Raw genomic sequence first — 20,449 nt, forward strand, 5'->3', positions numbered from 1 at the left:
TTTTTTTTTTTTTGGATCCTATCGAGCTGTGCCCTTGTTTGTGAAGACTTGTTCTCAGTTCTCTAAGAGTTAATAGGAAACAGCAGCCAACTTGTCCTCTTGAAGTCTTCATTCTTTAGAAAGAATCACTGTGATCATTGAATGTTTCAGGGCTAGTGTAATAGGGTGGGGGAACCCTAAACGTTGCATGTTTCCAGAATCAGTCTTTCAATGAGAAGGCATTTTCCCTCATATGTAGCATGAAGAGCCCTTACAAAGGTTGCAGGAAACTGCCTTTGAACACTGAATATTTTATAGTTACCCCTATGGTGCAGAATTTTACCGTATGTTCAAAAGCCCGTTCCAGATCTGATTTTTTTTTTTTTTAAACATTTGGAAGCCAATCTTAAATGGTAAGCCTGAATTTTGTATGAAAATTTTGAGGGTCTTAAATGTGCATGGAACTGTATGTCATTTCCCTGAAGCTGAACACTGTCACAATCATATATGCCATTCTGTCTTGTGAAGATAATTAGAGGCATGATGAGGATGCGGTGATTTTTCTCAAAGCTTCATAATCTAGTGGTGATTTGTGTCCCCATTCAGCGTGGTACTGAAGTGCACGCTTGTAGCCCCATTGTCTTTGGTAGGACTTGCATACTTAATATTAGGCACCTTGCTGAATTGCATTCTGGGTGAATTACAGTGGTGAGAGGAAGTAAAGACTTCTTCTGATTATGGTGTGATGTTATGTGTTCCAGACAGGAATTACAGATCATTTCCAAAGGTCAGGCTCTACCGTAAGGTCTGTTCCCGGAGGTGGTGAGAGGCAGACATTAGTAGACCTTTCCATCCTTTTCATCTTCTTCTTATGTGTTCAGCACCTAGTTAGGCAGACACACTTCACAGACTAAGGCTGTCCAAACTTCCTGTGTTAAGTTAATTCCTTTGGGAAAGGTCCTATAGAATTGAATAGGGAATTCAGTAGGGTTCTACAGAAATGTAAAAGGGTTCCATAGAAATTAATCTAAAAATTTATTGAGTATAACAAAATATCCTTCCTATAAGTTTTTTGAACTACCTTATAAGAATCTCATTGCAAGGATCTAATTCTCTATTAAAATCTATTAGATTATTTTTAAAAAGCTATAGAAAGGTTTTTATTTTTTATTTAATTCCATAGAATTTTTCCATAAGGGTCCCCATCCTCAAAACTGCAAAATTTACTCCTACCTCTATCTCTGTTCTCATTTCTTTCTTTTCCTCATCTTAGTACATATTAAGGCTATGCTTTGTATTCTGCTCCGACTATGAACGTCATACCAATTTTCTTTCCCCCACTCCTTTTAAGCTTGTAGAAGTTAACTTTAATTGCTTTGTCTTGAGTCCCAAATACTCGTCAAATCCAGATCTGCAGTGGAAAGGGGATTTTGGCTTGAAATACTACACAACACCTGAATTTAAACAAGCAGCCAAAACCTTTACAAGGAGAAACCGATCCATCCGTAAGGGGGCTTCCTGCCATCCCCAAATCCTACTTAGCATCTATGCCCAAGGCACCCTGAAGTGTTAAAGTAGCCTGAGGTGATGTCTAAAGGCCTGATCCTGCAGCTAAGAGGCTCTCTGGGAGCTTTCTCATTGACTATTGTGTGCTCAGGACAAGCCCTAAGTCAGCAGCTGCCTAGCATTTATAATCATCCCCCTCAAAGCACACAACAGCACTTGACCCCCAGGGAACTTCCTGGGGCCTACCAAATGCAAGAGTAGAGAGAGCAACAAAACTCCTCATTGTAGGTTTATTCTCTTTTGGGGGTGGCGGTGAGTGCTCTGCAGACACTGGAGCTTGTAGAGTTCTTTGGCTATTTGGAGGACATGAGGGTAAAATTTTCCTCCGAGCCAGATTTACGTCTATAACAGACCTTTGGACTGCTATCTGAAAGAGGCTGAGTACTGGGCTGGCTGACCACTTAATATACATACAGAGAGCTGTTGTGAGGGTTTATGTGGGATTTAAGGGGTTCATAGACCTTTTGCTGGCCTTCTGCACAGGAGTGAATTTAACCTAGAGAGTACTGAAGAAAGACTATGAGGCAGTTCCTTGGCTGCTGTAATTTGGCATGGGTTCACTGAAGTCACTAGAGCTGTGCCAGTAAACATAAACCGAGGCTCTAGCTCAATCTGTCCTACCTGAACTGGTGAATCTGTAGTCAGTTGCAGACAGACTGTCACACTGAAATTCACAGATGGAGAACTAGACAGGAAAGTTAAAACTGCATGAAATGTAAACAATGAAACAAAATATATTTATTTATGTGTTGATTTGCCACAATGTGGGTTAGTGGTTAAAGGTTCTGGTTAATTTTTGAAGTGTGAATTTGTGTATCTACTCTACTATACCACTGTGGCATTGGCACAGCCAAGGATGCTCATTATATATTCTAGACCACCCCAGAATGTTAACACATCATTAATATGTGTAGGTGCAGATATCTGTCGTTTTATAATGCTATTCCATTTATATAGTGCTAGTACTTGCTGGTTTTATTTAGGAATCTCTCTAGCTGAGCATGGATTCTCTTATATCCTTCAAGTTATTGCAGAAGTAATCAGACAGCTCATAAGAGTTCAGGTTCAGATGTCTCTCTCTATATTAGCCCAGCTCTTGAGTTCCAGCTCAAATGTCTCTCCATGTGTCCCAGTATATCCTCTCTCCCTAACTGACAGTTTGCTATTATAAGCTTCTACCAGTCCTGTTTCAATGGAATCCCTTAAGACACTGGGGCAGGAATTTCGATGGTAAGCGAGCTGACTTCCTCTTCTGTCCCCCAGCTTTTTGTCTCGAATTATATTTTGCCACCAGTATTTGTTTTAAAATGCACCTGTTTGCAATGCAAAGAAATCTTACGCTTAGTATAGTGCTGATGCTCATGAGAGAGGGTAACATTTTTTCAGATAATAGGGCTGGTTGAAGTGAAATACTTGTGTGTTAGTTTCTGAGGAAATTTAGTGTTGGTGAGAGGTGTCAGATCAAAAACCCTGGGGACTGAGAACCCTTGTTTAATCCACAGAACAGGTAGAGCATGGGCAACAGTGCAAGATTCTTCACTAATGGCCTGTTCCACAGCCTGTTGAAGTCAGTGGAAAGATGCCAATTTATTTCAATGAACTGGATCTGGTCCTTAATGTGCCTGAACCTTGCCATGGAAAAACCAACCCAGGGCACGAAAGGGTGCATCAGTGTACTTTCATACTTGGGCTTCTGCTAAGAAAGACAGCAGTTCCTGCTGGTGGGTTTTGTGACATGTGTACCATTGGGGCTGGATTAATACCACTGTCTCCTCTTCCATAGATCCCTGAATGGTTACCTCATGGTAATAATTTTCAATCACTACCAACCTGAGCCTCAAATCAGGAAAGCACCCATACAAACACGTTTAAGTCTCTCCCTAAGTATGGGTTAACTTTAAGCATATGCTTAAACCCAATGGTCTTATTTTAAAAAGTCTGAGCAATGCTCTCTTCAGATTAAGAAATTCATAGTTTGCAGGAAAACAATTTGGCTGGAATATTTAAATGAACCTAAGAGAGTTAGGCACCCAGCTGTCATTGAATTTCATGAGGCTCCTTTAAAAATCCCAGTTTTTAAGCTGTGTAGCATGAATGTTATATTAATTGTGTGTTTGGGCATGTAAGACCTTGTATAGGCATTTATTTTATTACCACTATTTAAATTGAAATAAATACATAAAATAAGCAATAAAAACATAATAAAAATTGTCAGGTATTTAAGCTACAGTAAAAATAACTAGTGTTTCAAATATTTAATGCAAAAAATCCCTTCAGAACTTACTTACTGCTTCTAGGGAATAGTATGAAAAGACATCTGCTAATTGGCTATTTTTTAAAAGGTAAACATAATTTAATTTAGTGAATTTTGTAATATAAGTTGCCAAGTGGCACTGCAAATGCCTACCGATTCACATAAGGTATACTGCATGGTCTTGGAAAATAAGGACATGGAATTTAATTAGTTGTATTCTCCAAAGGCTTGTTAAGAGTTAGCATTGCTTTATAATTGCTTTCAGGAGATACTTCCTAACAGTGACCTGTATGTTGCCCTCCTTCTGGAGGTGACTATGCCGAAAACTCCACTGGCTTCTGTGTATTGCGAATGGGCTGTATCGGGGCAGGGAAATGTCAAGGGGCATGACTGATCAAACATGTGGGTCAGAAATCTGTGGAAACTCCATCCTAAATGCACAAGGTGGACACTCTACACAGATCCAAACTCTCATGCAGCAGCATGGCCTTCTGCACTGCTGTGATACCAATGGCTCTCCTCTCGTAACAGAGCGATGGTGTATGGAAGAAAGTAACATTGAATGAACCATCATGAATTTCTGTACAGTAATACACTGATGTTTTACTCCCCAACTCCTCTTCCTTCATTATAGGGTACTCCTGAGGGCATTCTGCACCAAACAATTAAAAAATTCTGCGCACATTTTAAAATTCTGCAAAATTCTGCAAATTTTATTTGTCAAATAAATGTGGAGGCTCCAGCATAGCATTGGGGAGCACAGACCACTGGCTGCACAGAGGTGGGAGATCACTTTGCAGCTCCCCCCTCACCCACCCCCGGAACACGGACTCAGTGGTGAGGCTGCACCCAACCCTGACACAGTGGAAGGACCTGGCCTGCCCCAGAAACACCCAAGGGCCCTGCCCCTCTGTGTGGGCAGGCAGGCTCAGCAAGGCAGGATCTAAGTGTAGAGGGGCTTAATGTGGGGGGATCCAGGTTAGGGTTGAGAGGATTCTGTGTGGGGCAATCTGGGTCTGGGTGGCTCAGTGAGGGATCTGGGTGAGGGTGATCTGGATGCACTGGTGCTTTTTGGGGGTCCTGGGTGCAACAGTAATGGGGACTCTGCAGGGGAGTACAGGTGAAGGTGGTTGGGGCTCAGCGGGGGGGGTCTGGGTTTGGGGGGGATAGAGCTTGGCAGGAGGGTCTGGGTGTAGGGGGCTCAGTGGGAGGTCCAGATGCTGGTAGAGTGGGGCTCAATGGGGTGGGAATCCAGGTGCAACTGGTTGGGGCTTGGTGGGATGGGGATCTGGGTGCGGGTGGCTCGTTGGGGTGGTCCAGTTGCAGGGGGAGTGGGGCTCATTGGAGGGGTTCTGAGTATGGGGGGTGAGGCTCAGCAGAAGGGTCTGGGTATGAGGGAGTCTAGATGCATGGGGGTTAGATGGATAGAAGAGCAGCTCCCTGTACAGGAATCCCTCCCCCTGCAGCTGAGGCGCGATGAATGCAGGAAGCAGGGGTTGGGGGGTGGGGGGAGTTTGCAGAGCTTCCTGCAGCCAGGGGAGAAATCTGGGTGTGGGTCTGACCCAGTGCCATGCAGGGGAAGAGGAAGTCCCATCCTCCCCAGCCCAGCTGTGACTAGCAGCTGAGCCCGGTGCAGGGTAGGAGCCACCAGCTGGGTCTTCCCCAGTCCTGCCTTTTGCCCCACAATGATTTACCTTTCTGCTAGCTACCCTGGGCACCCGAAACATACTGCTGGGGAGGGTCACATGAGCGCTCTTGTGGCTTCCCTTTGCTTAGAATAATAGAATATCAGAGGTGGAAGGGACCTCAGGAGGTCATCTAGTCCAACCCCCTGCTCAAAGCAGGACCAATCCCCAATTTTTGCCCCAGATCCCAAATGGCCCCCTTAAGGATTGAACTCACAACCCTGGGTTTAGCAGGCCAATGCTCAAACCCCTGAGCTATCCCTCCCACCCACCCCCAAAAAAAGTCATTTTTCTGCGGGGAAGCAAAGAAATCTGCAAGGGACATAAATTCTGCACCTGCACAGTGGTGCAAAATTCCCCAGGAATAGTACATTCAGTCAGCAAATAGTTCCTCTTTAACTGTGTGCTGTCCATGCTTACCTAAATGTGCATTATTGGTCAATGCTTGTTGGGAAAGCATGCCTTGCATATACCTTTCCATTCTGCACGGTTCCTCCATCTAGGATACTGTGCTTCTACCCTCCTTTCTGTTGTAACAATGTCTAGAGAGATCTTTGAGACTATGGAAAAGTCTCCCAAGGGGAATGAAATAGACATTGGAGACATTTAAAACTGGACTGACCAAATCACAGTAGAATATGCTGTAGGGAACAATTGATAGGTGGATAAACTCGGTGACATAATGGGTCTTTGCTATCTGTAACTTCTATGATTCTATTAACTGTAATTGCTTGTTTTCATTTTGTGCTTGGGCTCTCCAGGATTTATTTTATGTTATGATATGGAAATCCAATATTTGTAGTGAATGGTTTATAAAAAGGAATATAACAACCCGAGTACTCTCCAAAGGATTGCCAACTGTGATAAATATTTTATCTTTTAAACACTCCAAATATTGTTCTGCTTTCATTGTGCTATTGCCTAGCTGAATGTGTACCCTATGAAAATGTGCTTTTGAAAAACTGTAACTTGATCATCAGGCACATTTGCCTTGGAGAAAAGCTACTTGAAAGAAGAACAAAAACAAGAAAGATTTAAACAGAATTTACATTTGTATTTGTGCCAGGGCGTATCCAATGGTGGGAGAGGATATAACATGTTAAAAAGGCAAACTTTAGTGGACTATATATTATTGTGCACTTTGTCTTGATCAGCTACTCAGAACTCATCTGATTTATTAGCACATATCGTGTCAGTTTGTCTGCTTTCCTAGCCCTGGATGAGTTGTTTTCAGATGAAGCCTTCCTTTGCAGGGACAAGTACAGATATCCATTCGTTATTATTTTCTAGCACCCACAAGCGTGCTAGGCATTTCAGACATATATTCAGCAAAATAATTAACTTTAGGCACATATGCTTAACTTTAGGCACATGCTTAAATCTCATTGACTTCAATGGGAGTTAAGCACGTGCTTAAATGCTTTAATGAATCGGGGCCTTACGCTCCAAGGGTCTGTCTGATCCAACACCTAATTAAATTAGTGAGAGTCTTTCCATTGACTTCAGTGAGCTTTGGATCAATATAGCTTTTTTAAAAAAACATTTAGTTGATTTTTATTGTCATAATATTTACATATTATTTATAGATCATTTTAAGAAGTTATGATATTACTTTTCTCTCCGTGGCACATTTCAGCCAACGACATCAAAATGCTGTTTATGAAGGTTAATTTTCCCATTAAGGTTAATTTATGGGAGGCAGATAAATGCTGTCACACCTATTTTACAGGCAGATTAACTGGGGCACAGAGAGTTCAGTGACTTGACAAAGTTCTCTTAGTAAGTCAGGAGCAGAGCTCGAAATTGAGCCCAGAGAGCCTACTGTTCTGGTCTTTACTTTAACCGTTAGATCACACTCTCTGAATTTAGGATGAAATAATCAGAAAACTAAATTAACATGGCTATGTGTGCTTTGTACATCTGGTGTGTAATGTGGTTTGTACAATGTAGACATCCAGATCATGAATGCATATACTCCTCTATTTTCTAAAATGAATGACAATTATTTCTGCCTTTGATGGTAAACAATGTCATGAGCCTCTCATTTCCACAATCTATCATGCTACAGAAGATTTGCTGACTTATACTTTGTGATGGGCCAGTGCAAAAAATATACAAACTCATATGCCAATGTTGCAAATCAATTCTGCAGCAAAGTGGAAATAACTCTTATACCAATAAGCAGCAAAACCTATGAAAAATACCTTTTTTTTTCTTTTCTAAATTTTCAACTTGCAGATAGAAAGAGAAGCCATCAATCATGCTGGAGAGCCTCCATTCCGGAGATGTTGTTCTTAAAGACAGGCCAGATGAAATCAGACAAGACCAGAATATGCAAAGACTTTTTTGTAGGTGTGAGAGGAGGGAAACTTATTTTTTCTTCTTTTTCTTTTTTTTTTTTAAAGGCAAACTTGTAGCCTGGCAAAGGCATGTACGTTGGCTAAGTTTACTGACAAAATGACTAATTAATCGTTTCACAAATGGCTATTAATCATACATTAATGAGAGAGTCTCTTTTCTTTGGCAAATACAGGTTCTGTGGCAATCCTTTCTCCTTGGTACCCCAAGCAGGCTAAAAGCATGTAGGACTCAATTAATCTTAGAGCAGCATGGGGTGTTCGAAACTGCTCACAAGCTGAAAAGAAGCAAATAGCTGAGACATTTAAACTGTCCATATTTCACTGTGTAAATTCAGAGGCACTTAATCATCCCTCCAAGCATTCTTTGTTCCTTTTCTCTCTCTGCCTTGTTATATGTATGTTTCAAGCCCATCCTGGACAAAAAAGGGACGGATAAGGTTCTAATAAATCTGATTCCAAACACATTCAGATAACTATGCAATGGATAAATACAGATGTGCAACTGTTCTTCTTACAAAAATGCCCAGATCATTTTGTTTAAAGCAAATACAAATTACAACAGGGCAGTCCATACTCGGAGCATCTCTTGAAATCTACCTTTGTTTAGCAAAAGGGAAGGGGCTTGTTTAACCACAGTGTGACTCCAGTTTCACTTCTGAGGAGTTACACTGACATAGAGCTGGAGTTAATACAGTGGCAAATTAGATACAAAATGTGCAATGATAACTGGTTGAAAGGTACATTAGGCTAGATTCTCACCTGGTGTAAATTGGTGCAGTTTCACCGAAGTCAGTGGAGGTGTGTGGTGATTTACACCAGCTGAGGATTTCGTTTAGTAGACCCTACTGTGTGCTATTACTATGTATTGTTATAGACACATATGTAGTGTCTGTCTGTCTGAAGACTCCACTGGAAAAAATAGATCATGTAGAGCTAAATCCCATGGTTCTTGTTGAACAAGGACTGAAGGATTTGACCTGTTGTTTTTATTGCTATCCTAAGAGCCATTTGAGAGCAATACAGCAGTTCCACTTTTCTTTTTATCTCTAATAACAATGTAAGAGCTGAAAGGAGCACGGTATTGAGGGGAGGAGTGTGATTGGGGTTGTGAGATATTTTGAGGGATAACCCAATCTCTTACTATTGGGAGTTTAGGAGGAAATTTTCCCTAAGGTATGTTACTCCATAACTGCTTTCTGCGGGGTTTCTTGCACCTTCCTCTGATGCATCTGGTACTGGTCACTGTCAGTGACAGGATGCTGGATTACATGGACCACTGGTCTGATCCAACATGTCAATCCCTGTTCCTGTGTAGCTCTTGGTCACCAGTTCAAATACATCCCAGACTAATAGCAATAGAAAGTTATTCCCTTCTGCTGAGTGTTCAATAGTCTATCTGAGGTGAGTTTGGTGTTCTAAGTATAGTGTCCACATTGTAAAAATCACCATGGTAATTGACTCTAAGTAACATCCTTGCCTGATGTTGCAGCAGATATGTCAGGGATTGAATGGTTGTGCCCTCTGATCTGTAGAGGTGAGTTAGGTCAGGATAGGTCTAGTCACGGTTGAGGAACATTGCCAGGATGGTATGGGGAAGCTCGCAATGCTGCTTCCTCGGCAGCAAGTCATCACAGGGGAGTCAGGTCTCCAGAACTCTCAGTCATAGATGTTGCAGGGCATTAGTCTCATCATTTTAAAAGCAGCTCTGTTAACTATTATTATTGTTATTGTTAACAAGAATACAATGACTGCAGGCATTAAAACATAGACTTCACCTTCTCTCCACATCTCTGTCCCATGTCAGTCTTTGCTGCCCATTTCTACTCTCTAGGAGCTTTCTTCCCATGTCTCCTTTCCCATGTGGCTGCCCATTACCAACATGGTATTGAAGCCAAGATAATAAGGGACCAAAGCTGCTCCTTGAAGTGGCTTTGTGCCTTGTCCTACAAAGAAGAATGTGTGTTATCTGTGTGGATGGATGAATTGATTCAAATAAAATAAGAACCCATGAGGAACTTCCTGTTAAACTCAAATGGATCCTTTTTGGCCATTTTAAAAAAAAAATTCTGATGTGTTTACACTGCCTAGCTTTCAAAGGGTCTGGAAGCTGTTTGTGCAAATTATCCAGCAAATAGTTATGAATAATAAATTCACGTATAGAAGCCAAGATCAGTTAATGAACATTCTGAAAATGGAAAAAAGGGTCTACATTTGTAATTAATATTACTTGTAACAAATCATTTGACCTTCTCTGCTAGCTGGCCATGTGTAAACAACTCAAATTATATTTGGAAATAGTCTAATAGTTATGTGTGTCATGTGCAATTCATTACCCAATTGATGAAATTTTAATTTACCCTCCCCTTCTCCTTTCCAAATGGCTAAATCTTATTTTTTCCATGCCTGTATTTTTAAATATTCATCTTCTGGGGGAAATGCATTTTGTTTTCTAAAGGGTACTGTAGAGTGCTCTCCTTTGCCTACCGGCTGATGAAAACAATAAATTATTCAGCCTCAGAATATCTACAATGCTGACTCATAGCTAGTTCTGATTTTTTTAGGCCTTGTTTTCATTAACTTCTCCATTAATAGTCCAAATCTATAGTTGGATTGAAATGTCCTGTGAAATTGCCCTGTTTTCCTCAAACCTGGAAGCCCTCAACCTCTAGCAAGTGTTCTGAGATATTGTTTCTGATTCTGTGAAATAAAATATGGTCTAGATTTGACAAGAAAAGATTAAGCTGTAACAATTTGTTGGCTACCCCTCCCCATAAGACAGAATGTGTTACCTCTACAGCTGCAACGAGGGTAGGAGTTGTTATTAGAGAATGCATCAAAATGACCTCTCCTTAACTGTTGAGCTCTATCTCTGCCTTACCTCTTTCATAATGAAAACAAAGAAATAAGTTCAGGGGGACACCAGAGCAAAGTAGAGTCTTGGATAATTTTTGCTTTTTCATTCACAGAATATATTTAGCAATCAGTCAATAAATAAATCCAGGTCATGTCAACCAAAAATATTTTTTCACCCTATATAAAATGTACATTGGAAAACATTCATTCTTTGTACCTTAAAATACAATACACCGGCATGTTCATCAGCCAAAATATACTGTAAATATATACAAATATGTACAAAATATATATTACAGTAATATGGAGCCAAATCCTACAGTCCTTACTCACAGGATAATCCCTACTCCTGTGAATAATTCCACTTACTTCAACTAGATTACTTACGTGTACAAGAAAGGATTGCAGGAGGTTGAATGTTCCATTGGAATAAGAACCTTGGATTCGGAAATATCCATCCTTTTGTGCTGAGTGATATAGATATACAGATTACAATGGGGAAATGGATTAAAAATTAATTCCATAAAATTCCAAGTTTTATAGTTTATAAATAATTTGATTTTGTGTGTCTTACGGCTTTGTATGTCTCAGTTATGGCTTGTCCCATGTATGGAGCAGCCTGTAGCTGCACTGCCCCAGGAGTAGCCTCGGAAGCAGATTGCGACTGAATCACAACCCTCCTGGTTTCCCTCCATTCCAGGAAGGACATACCCTGTGCCAGCCCCATACCTGGCAAGGAGTGGCAGTTCGCTGGCAAGACAGCCCGGCTGTGCTACCAGTGCATAAGGCTCTCTGCAATCGCTCCCTACACCACGATGGCGTGGCATTTTCACTGTATTTTGGGCCTTATGGGCCTACTATTATTCCTGTTGTTTATTTGTACTATGATAGTGCCTTTTGGCCCCGATCACAGATCTTGTTTCGTGTGACAACTACTGTGACAAATAACATGTGCTGCAAGATCCTACCCCTGTTGTTGTTTTGTCTCCCCGTCTTACTTACATGTCTATTTTATTCACCTGTTGCATATTATCTAAATCCTAGATAGTTAGTACAGTGCCAAGAACAATGAGACCCTGATCTCTGGAATTCCTAGGAACTGCCACAGTAGGAATAATAAAATGATATTAAAGGGATCTCATGTGCTAGGCACTGTACAAGTACATAGGCAGTTCCCACCCCAGAGTGCTCACAATTTAAGCTTATGAGAAGATGCAACAAGTGGAAAAAATGGATTGGCTGTCAGGCTAGAAAGACAACAGTAGAATGAGCATTTTTTGTCATAACAATCTGTATGGCCCTAAAATACTTAGAAACTGATGAGGAATGTCTTACATTTATGGGAAGCATTTAAAATAAAATTAAATGTACTACTCTGTTGCTGAGAAATTAAAAAAACAACAACCAATGTTTCTGTAGGGCCTAGACAAAAACAGTGTTTTACACTATTATGCTCCCTGCAGCTGGATAAACAGCAAATGTTTCCCCGCAGTCAGCATTCTTTGCTCTGCTAGTACCAGCACAAACAAGGAAGTGAACATTAGAAGCCTTGGGCCGATTGTGCCTCCCAATTGCTCTTAATTTGGCCTTTTGTCAAATAATTTATATAAGAATAACTTTTTTTTCTGTAAAAAGAAAAGGAGGACTTGTGGCACCTTAGAGACTAACCAATTTATTTGAGCGTGAGCTTTCTGTAGCTCACGAAAGCTCATGCTCAAATAAATTGGTTAGTCTCTAAGGTGCCACAAGTCCTCCTTTTCTTTTTGCGAATACAGACTAACACGGCTGCTACTCTGAAACCTTTTTTTTCTGTATTCAGGTAGTTCTACTATTAATACATCTACATCACCACTTTGAAACTGTACGCCACTCAGCTGTTCTGTAACAATGTGTGATCACCAAACAAACCTTTCACATTCCTGAATGATGTCCAGGTTAGTCGCATGATTTGTTATGCTTTATCTTAAATACTATTTTTACTGATTTCTACTAGCGGCTAATCACTTTTAATGACCGCTTATAAACAAGCTAATTTTATGTGACATTGTACTAATTGTCCTATATAAAATGTAGGAAGTTTCAGAAAATACCAATACATACGACTTTGTTGTTGTTGTTTTTTTTTTTTTGTTTAAGGATTTAGGCCATGATACAGCAAAGTACTAAGTCCCATCCCTAGTTATTGAAGCACTTAACGATGTGCTTAAGTCCCATGCAGGTATGGTGTTGGATAATGGAATTATGGAAGCGAAGTAGGAATGCTCATTTGCATGTCACTAACAAGAATGAACTCCTAGCACATAGCTACTTCACAGCAGTGCTAGGAACAAACTGAAAGACATAGATGTCCTTGAGTGTATGGGATTCTTTTCCGTGCACCTTTCAAACAAAAACTGTAGAAGACTTTTCCCACTTTCATCTTTAACGTCTTCCTTGGGTATGAAATAAACCCAAATAACATAAATTCCCCTCCTCCGTCATCATATCAAGGAGGTAGTTTTTCCTATTTTTACTGCAAATGTCATTGTTTTCTAGGATTCTTGTCAGACACCATCTATCTTTTCATCTATACTATTGTACTTCCCATATCCCCCCTCCAACAACTGCATTCTTTTCTAAACATGGAAACATTTCCATATATTTAGATGGTCCTGGGAATTTTCCTTTTGTATTTGTGAAAACAACAAACTAATAAGCTGCTTCTTGGCATGACACAGCATGTGTCAATCTATGTCATTTCCAGGCTACTTTGTTCATAGTTAATTTGTTAAATTCTTTGTGGGAACAGACATGTTCCCCACTGAGCACTCAGCACAGCTGCAAGGAGAGCCAGTGGCCAAACAGAACCCACTGTGTCATGTGCATTGAGAGCTTTGATACTATGGTCAGATTTGAGGACAGTAAAGTTCAAAGAAAACACACTTGCTCTGTGGGTTCTCTCCGTAACTAGAATGATAAGTAAACGCATGAAACTGCAGGTTCATGTTTCATCAGCAAACCTATAAAAGGAGAAGGGAGAAAGAAAGAGATCTTCCTCGCCTTATACTTTCTTGTGTCATCAGCAGGTGATAATTGTATAGTTTCAAACATTTCAGCACAGTTGCTGTTCACTTTAATCATTGTGTGGTGCTGTTTTGGTAACTTACTAGTAGGCTACACCTGACGCAATTTGACAAAGAGTCAGAAAAATTAACATTGTGAACCCCGGTGGGTGCAGAGACCACGTGGTGGTGTTATGAAAACAAAAGTGAATACTACTATTACAATCCAATTAGCAGAGATTTAGAAAAGGCTGTGACATCACCTTGGACTGTACTTTCACATTCAAACTTCAGTTAGATATCATCATAACTTCACAAGAACCCCACAGGCCTTATTTTGCCCTGAGAATGGATGCTCTTTGGTATTCTGCCACTTGGATTGCATGGATATCACGCTGGCCAGTTGTGTGTGACCTACTGTTTCTTCTCATTATAACCATTTTTAATTTTTTTTTATTTTAGATGACTAGTGGGTGGTGGTGAACTTTCCTTTGCTTGTTGCATAACCGACTTCCATCTGGTCACAGTTTTGCACATGCTGTCATGGGCATGAGTTAGATCCAGCTGTTGTTCATGCTAACTTTTCCAAAATGACTAGTGACTAAGATGCCTCAATTATTTGCTGTCAGTTTCAGACCTTCAAAGGGCCTGGTTTTCAAAAGGTGCTGAACACACCAATGCTCTGAAAACTAAGCGTCTTTAGAGTGTCTCAAACTGGGCACCGAAAAACAGAGGTACCCAAAACCACTAGTAATTTTTGAAAATGGAGTCCTTCATCATTTGGGGAGGAAGGGGAGATTAAGTCATTCTGTTTACCATTGTTCGTCACTGCAGACCCTGTGAAATGTATCAATGTGATAATTCAGTTTCATTTCACAAAGAGCTGTAGAATTCTAATGAGGTTTTGTCAGATTGTTTTTTTAATTTGGAAGATGAGGAAGCTGGCATAGTAGATTCCCACCCAAATCTGGGATTGTGCTCCAACCTATTTTATTCTATTTTCTGTGACTTCTTCAGTAATCTAGTATAATATCAAAAGGTGTCAATACACATGCCAGGAAATTCCAACTCGTCCCCTTGTGTTCTGCTTTACAACTGGTGATGTGGGAAGAGTCTGAAGAAGACCCCTTGCCTCCCAGTTGTTTTTGGCTCCAAAAGAGTTTGTGCAGCAAAAGATTTTCCTTCCTGTGACTGGTGCACCCTTACTGTACCTTTCCATTGATCAAATCGCATTATTAAAGCGTAGTTCTGTTGTGCGGAGTAAGTCTTTTTCTCCTCCTTCCCTTTGCCGCCATTTGTAAGGCCCCAGCAGATCTTGTCATGGCTCTAGGAAAGTTAAACAGTCTGTGTGGTTTCAATGTCATCACTAATATCAACTGGCAGAATTGGAGGCCAGGCTCTCTGGCCAGATGCTAGCATTTTAAATGGGATATTGAGGTTTTTCATTATGCTAGATTTAAACCTGACATTTATGCCATTCTTCTGCTTACATGATTTCTGTAGCTGTGTTGTGCTTGTGGAAGAATGTGGTCAACTCTGAGTTGACATGGGGTATGTTTTTGCTTTGTATAAATGTTAGGGCAAATTTGGATGAGCTGATTGTCCACAGCTTTATGGAGCTGCTTTCTACAAACAGAGGAAGGTCAGAACCAGGGCTGAATGCCTTCCTTCGTTGCCCTCTTTCTGATTTCTGAACACTCCTCATTCAATCAAGTTAATGCTGGCCTACCTTGTGCCCCAGGGAATTCACACATGGTGGGGTCTTCCACACACTGATCACCCCTCTTCTGTAAGGAAGGGGATCTACGGGGTCTCTGCCACAGCCCTGCAGCCTGAGCCCCCTGACATGGGCCAGTCATGGGTGTTTATTTGCAGTATAGATATACCCTTATGCTCTGCTGGATGCACTCAGGTTTATTGCAATGTTGTAACATCTCCAGATCCCTTGAAATTCCTCAGCTGCTTCTGAATCCCCCATCTATTGCCTCCATCTCCGCCTTCAGGACAGTGGGTGTGTGTGTGTGGGGGGGGGGGGGGTGAAGCATGAGGAAGACTATCCCAATAAAAACATATTGTTTGGTCCTGGGCTTGCTCTCACTACAGTCAGCGGGAGTTGTACCATCGACTTCGGCAGGAGCACGACTGATTTTATGGCCAGATTTCCAAAAGAGCTCAACTCCCATTTAGGCACCTAAATGAAGTGGCCTGATTTTCAAAAGTGCCCTGCATTCCCACTGAGAACAATAGAAGCTGCTGGGAGATGAGCTCTTTTGAAAAGCTGCCCATTATTGGCTAGAGGTAGCGAAGCCATGGGTGGTATTATTATCATCAGCATATGTGTCATTCAGGATGGCCTCTGAAGTAAAGAGAGAGATTGCTAAACGTACATGGGTTCTCTGATTTGGAACCCACTGACATACTGTATGAGCAGCTGGGTTTTTATTTCCAGGTCAGATCCAAATCTGGTATTAAATGCTAATAGCTCCAGGGACCATTGCATTCCCTGTCCTTGGAGGAGGATAAGCCTGCTTCCTCACTGAACCGCTAAGTCCTATACTGCCCCAAAGGAGTTTGGGAGAAGGGAGAGCCATGGCATCTCCGCACTTAAAAAATGGTGCAGAATGCCCACCCTGCCTGCCCTCCCTCCCCCTGCCACACACACTGGGGAGTGCAGAGAGGGTTTATGCTTACTTAACAGACACGCCTTCCCTGAGGTCCCCTGTAGGTGTAGTTTCTCGTGCCCCCCTAGCAAGGGATGTGCCTATCTAACCCTTCAAGTATTTCTGAATAGAATTTGGTGTCTGTCTGTGACTTGGTCTATTTTCAAGGAGTCATTGAGCCAAATTGGGAACCACTAGCAAGAAGCCAACCCACTGATCCACACAACAACATTTAAAGCATACCCCCAATGCCCACCCAGTTATGCTTGTTGCTCTTACATATGTGTCATTGTGTTGCTTGGCCTAAACACTCCTTGTAAGCTTTCTGCAGTTTTTCTGAGCTATAAGGGGAAGCCAGTCACCTCTATAGGAAATCATGTTAGGTTAACTTCCAGCAGGCCTTCTGACTTCATCTGCATTCCTGAAAAAACAAAAGAGAGAGAGAGAGACATAAGTGTATACTCATTTGAAAATAGCAATGATGATGCACTGAGATTGCCTTGGCACTTTTTTTTTTTTTTTTTAATCTTCCTCCCGGTCAGGGGGAGTTTGTTATAAAAAGGTCAAACACATAACTTTGCAGCTTTCAGCCGTCTCTATTCTTTTCTTTTGCAATTCTTCTCTCTGATTAAACTTCCAGATAAGTCTAGGCACTGTTGCCCAGCCCTTCACATTTAATGATTTTATGCATCACTTGCTCTTGGCACTGCTCAGAGCCCTGCCATCTCCACTGCAGCCTGTGATCTTTGCCTTTCAGTGTTTGACATCCACCGGCATTTCTCTCAGATTTCAAGATGCCTTTTTCGTTTTTCCGGGGAGGATGGAGAGGGAAGGTATGATGGGTACAGAGGGGAATTTCATAATACCCCAGGTTCTTTTCAGCCTCAACTCTTTTAATCACTGTTAATCTCCTTCCTTTTCTCTTTAATTTTTGAAAAAAAAACAGCACTAAGGTTTGCAAAAAGAAAAGGAGCACTTGTGGCACCTTAGAGACTAACAAATTTATTTTCCATGTGAAATTTCATTTTTGCAATGGAAATGTTGAAAATGACAGAATATTGAATAGGTGAGAGAGTACAAACTGTGAGAGGTTCAAAGAGCTGCTGAGACAAGCTTAGCACAATTCCTATTGGCTAAGATGAAGTGGAGAGAAGGGTATGCAAAAGAGGTTCCTTTTGAGATCACCTGGGAGAATCTCTAACGACCACGGTGGTCCTGATTTGAGTCTTAGATGCAGTCATTCACCAGGTAATTGGGTTTTGGGGGTCCTGCAAACTGAAAACACATATTTGCAAACCATGTAAAGATTCTGATCATGGTGGGCCTGGATTTACTTTCTTATTCACAAAGAGTAGGTTCTGCTCCTTTTGCCTTCTCTATTAAGGTCACATCATGCCCTTTGTTCTGCTTGATGATTCCCCACAGTATATACTGGGGAAAAAATGCTGCATATACCACATGCTCCATAAGGCATATTCTACATGGTGCCAAATCCTGTGTTGACATGCACCTTATAAATTCCCTTTGAAGACAATGGAGTTTTATGAGAAGTAAGTCAATGCAGAATGGCTCATTGGATGTCAATTATTTGCAAGCGTGTGCATGTAATCATTTTAAACCCTACAAAATTCACCAATTTTGATGAGATTTAGTGTACATGGTACAATGCTATATATTCTGTACTTGAATTTAATTCTGTTAAATGTTAATTCTGTCAGCTTGACAGCTGGGGAGACTGACCATCCTATCTACTCTGCTTGGTCATTTCTTAAGTTACTATCACTGTAAAGTCTACAGAACAGGACTTGCCAATATGCCTGACTGGGAAGGATCACTGCTAGGGGTAAAATAATAGTACTGATTCCATGCTGATTTATTCAGTCTTTAGCCTCTCTGTTTAACGAGATTCCAATTAATTCCAGTTGTGTTGGTAGGTTTTATGATTCAGACACCTGCTCAGTAGCAAATAGAGTGAGACCACCACACTTAGCATTGATTGAAATTTTTTAACTGAATTTTTTTTCTGATGGAAAATAGGATTTTGTCAAAACTAAAATATTTATGGGAAAATGTTTTGATAATTTTTCTCGATATTTTTTTCAATGGGAAATTTCTCAGTTAAATGAATTTGTGGATTTTTATTTTTTTCCTTTTTCTCTCCCTTTTTCCCTAGTCGCCACTGAATGAAAGAGATGAATGATGCTGAGGGTTTTTTTCACATTTCCATTTTTCTGATTTTCATTTTCTGTTGAAAAGTTACAGATTGAGAAAAGTTGAAAAAGAAAGAAGAAAGCATGGGGAGGGAAAACCCCAAGCATTATTCATTCCACTGCATTCAGTGGCAAAGAAATATAGAGAAAAAAGAGGGGGAGCAGAAAATAAAAAGATTCAAAATTTTGAAAGCCAAAATTAAATTAAAATTTCAATGTCAAATAAGTTAAAACAAAAAATTGGATTCAAATTGACATAAATGAAACCATTTTTATTTTCAGAATTATTTCCATGAAAAATCAGAACATTTCAAATGAAGCATTTCTAATGAACTATTTTCATTCTAAGTTTGTCACAGGAAAAAATGGGGTTTTCAACCAACTTCACTCGTGTCATATGGGCAGTTGAACAAGCATGAGACAATAATCACTTTTGACCTGACCAGATTCTATACTCCATATTCTTATTTCTTTTCTTCTGAGCTATTCAACGTCCAATCATTCCATTAATTTTATTTATAGTAATGTGGCCACAGTGGCTCAGGCTAGCCGCCCAAGTATATACTTAGGGGATCAGGTGAGTTCGTACTTAAGCAGTTTACGTGATCATGGTCATATCATGGTCACACTGCTATTTTAGCACACCAGCTCAAGCAGAGCTAGTGAGTGTCTGTCTACCCATGCTGGGAATCACCCTCCCTTCTCCTGTGTAGACAAAAACTAAAGACACAGCACAGACAACTGCACATGATTACATAGCATAGTACAGTTTGCAACACAGTTAGTTTTGTGATATTTCAAAGATACAGGGCTAGATTGTGCCTATCAGGCACAGATCCATGTTAAGAGGTTCTGTGGAGCTATACAGGCCCTGCAGAAGCCCTAATGTCTTCTGGAGCTCTTGGGGAGCTTAGCCACTATGTCACCTCTTAGGCATAATGCCATTAATGAATTAGTGCACGCAAAATTTGGTGTATAGAAAAAATGTTATCATGGAGTCGGATTTTCCATTAAGCATGTCAAAATTACATGGACTCAACTGTATTTGAAAATCAGGGTATCCTTCCTATTTACCTATCAAGATCTGAGTTCAGGGTTCCAGTTTTCTCCTCTGAACACTGATGATGTCAAGAGCAGCCAAAGCTGCAGTCCTTCCACTATATTGGATGGCTGTGATGTCCTTAACTTTAGCAGGGGATCATGAAACCTTAGCTCTTGGCAGGTAATGCAGAGGAAACTGATTCAGATATTTTGCTTAAAAATAGAAATGTATTTGAAATGTGTAAGCATACGTTATGGAGCACAGGCAATGACTCCATAGTTAGATTCTTCTGAAACAGTTGCTATGATACGTTGGTTGTTATTGAAATATTGCCAGTTGCTATTTGAAAATAATTAATACTAGCAGAAATATTGGAAATTAACAATACGACTTTCTGAGAATACCAGATCATCGCCATTATATACTCTGTTGGCGTCTCCATGGTGTTTGTAATATCTGTCTTCCCAGCAATTGCTACAGTAGTTCATGGACTTCATAATATAATCTCTCTCTGTTTCACTATGGGGATTGTAATAGCTGTAAATCCAGAAATAGCCCATTCATAAATACTATAAACTCTGTTGACTCCTTTGTGGAGTTTATAATAGTTAGGGGTATAAAATAGCTGCTTCATGACCATTACGAACTGTCATCTTGTCAGAGTAGTTTATATTAGCTATGATGCCTGAAACACAGTATTCATAGGGGTTATGAATCCATACCCTTTTAAGGAGAGCTCCAGGGGCCTGATTCTCTAACACTTTACTTGCATAACTAGTCTTGCTAAAGTCAATATTTG

At 40.6% G+C, this 20,449-nt stretch overlaps 1 long non-coding RNA gene across 2 annotated transcripts in view; it reads left to right on the plus strand.

The window, feature by feature from the left end:
* The first annotated feature begins 7,725 nt into the window (after positions 1 to 7,725).
* LOC140909937 (uncharacterized) overlaps positions 7,726 to 20,449 on the plus strand; it is a 149,653-nt gene continuing 136,929 nt past the window's right edge. The window contains exons 1-3 of one of the 2 annotated variants that reach the window (XR_012158386.1): positions 7,726 to 7,832; positions 12,517 to 12,631; positions 17,156 to 17,174. This is a non-coding gene — a long non-coding RNA (uncharacterized lncRNA). Of the gene's footprint in view, positions 7,833 to 12,516; positions 12,632 to 17,155; positions 17,175 to 20,449 lie in introns of those variants that run through there. The other variant, XR_012158385.1, reaches the window with a different exon arrangement.

This window comes from Lepidochelys kempii, chromosome 4 (assembly GCF_965140265.1).
Source record: "Lepidochelys kempii isolate rLepKem1 chromosome 4, rLepKem1.hap2, whole genome shotgun sequence".
NCBI classification, from domain to species: domain Eukaryota; kingdom Metazoa; phylum Chordata; order Testudines; family Cheloniidae; genus Lepidochelys; species Lepidochelys kempii.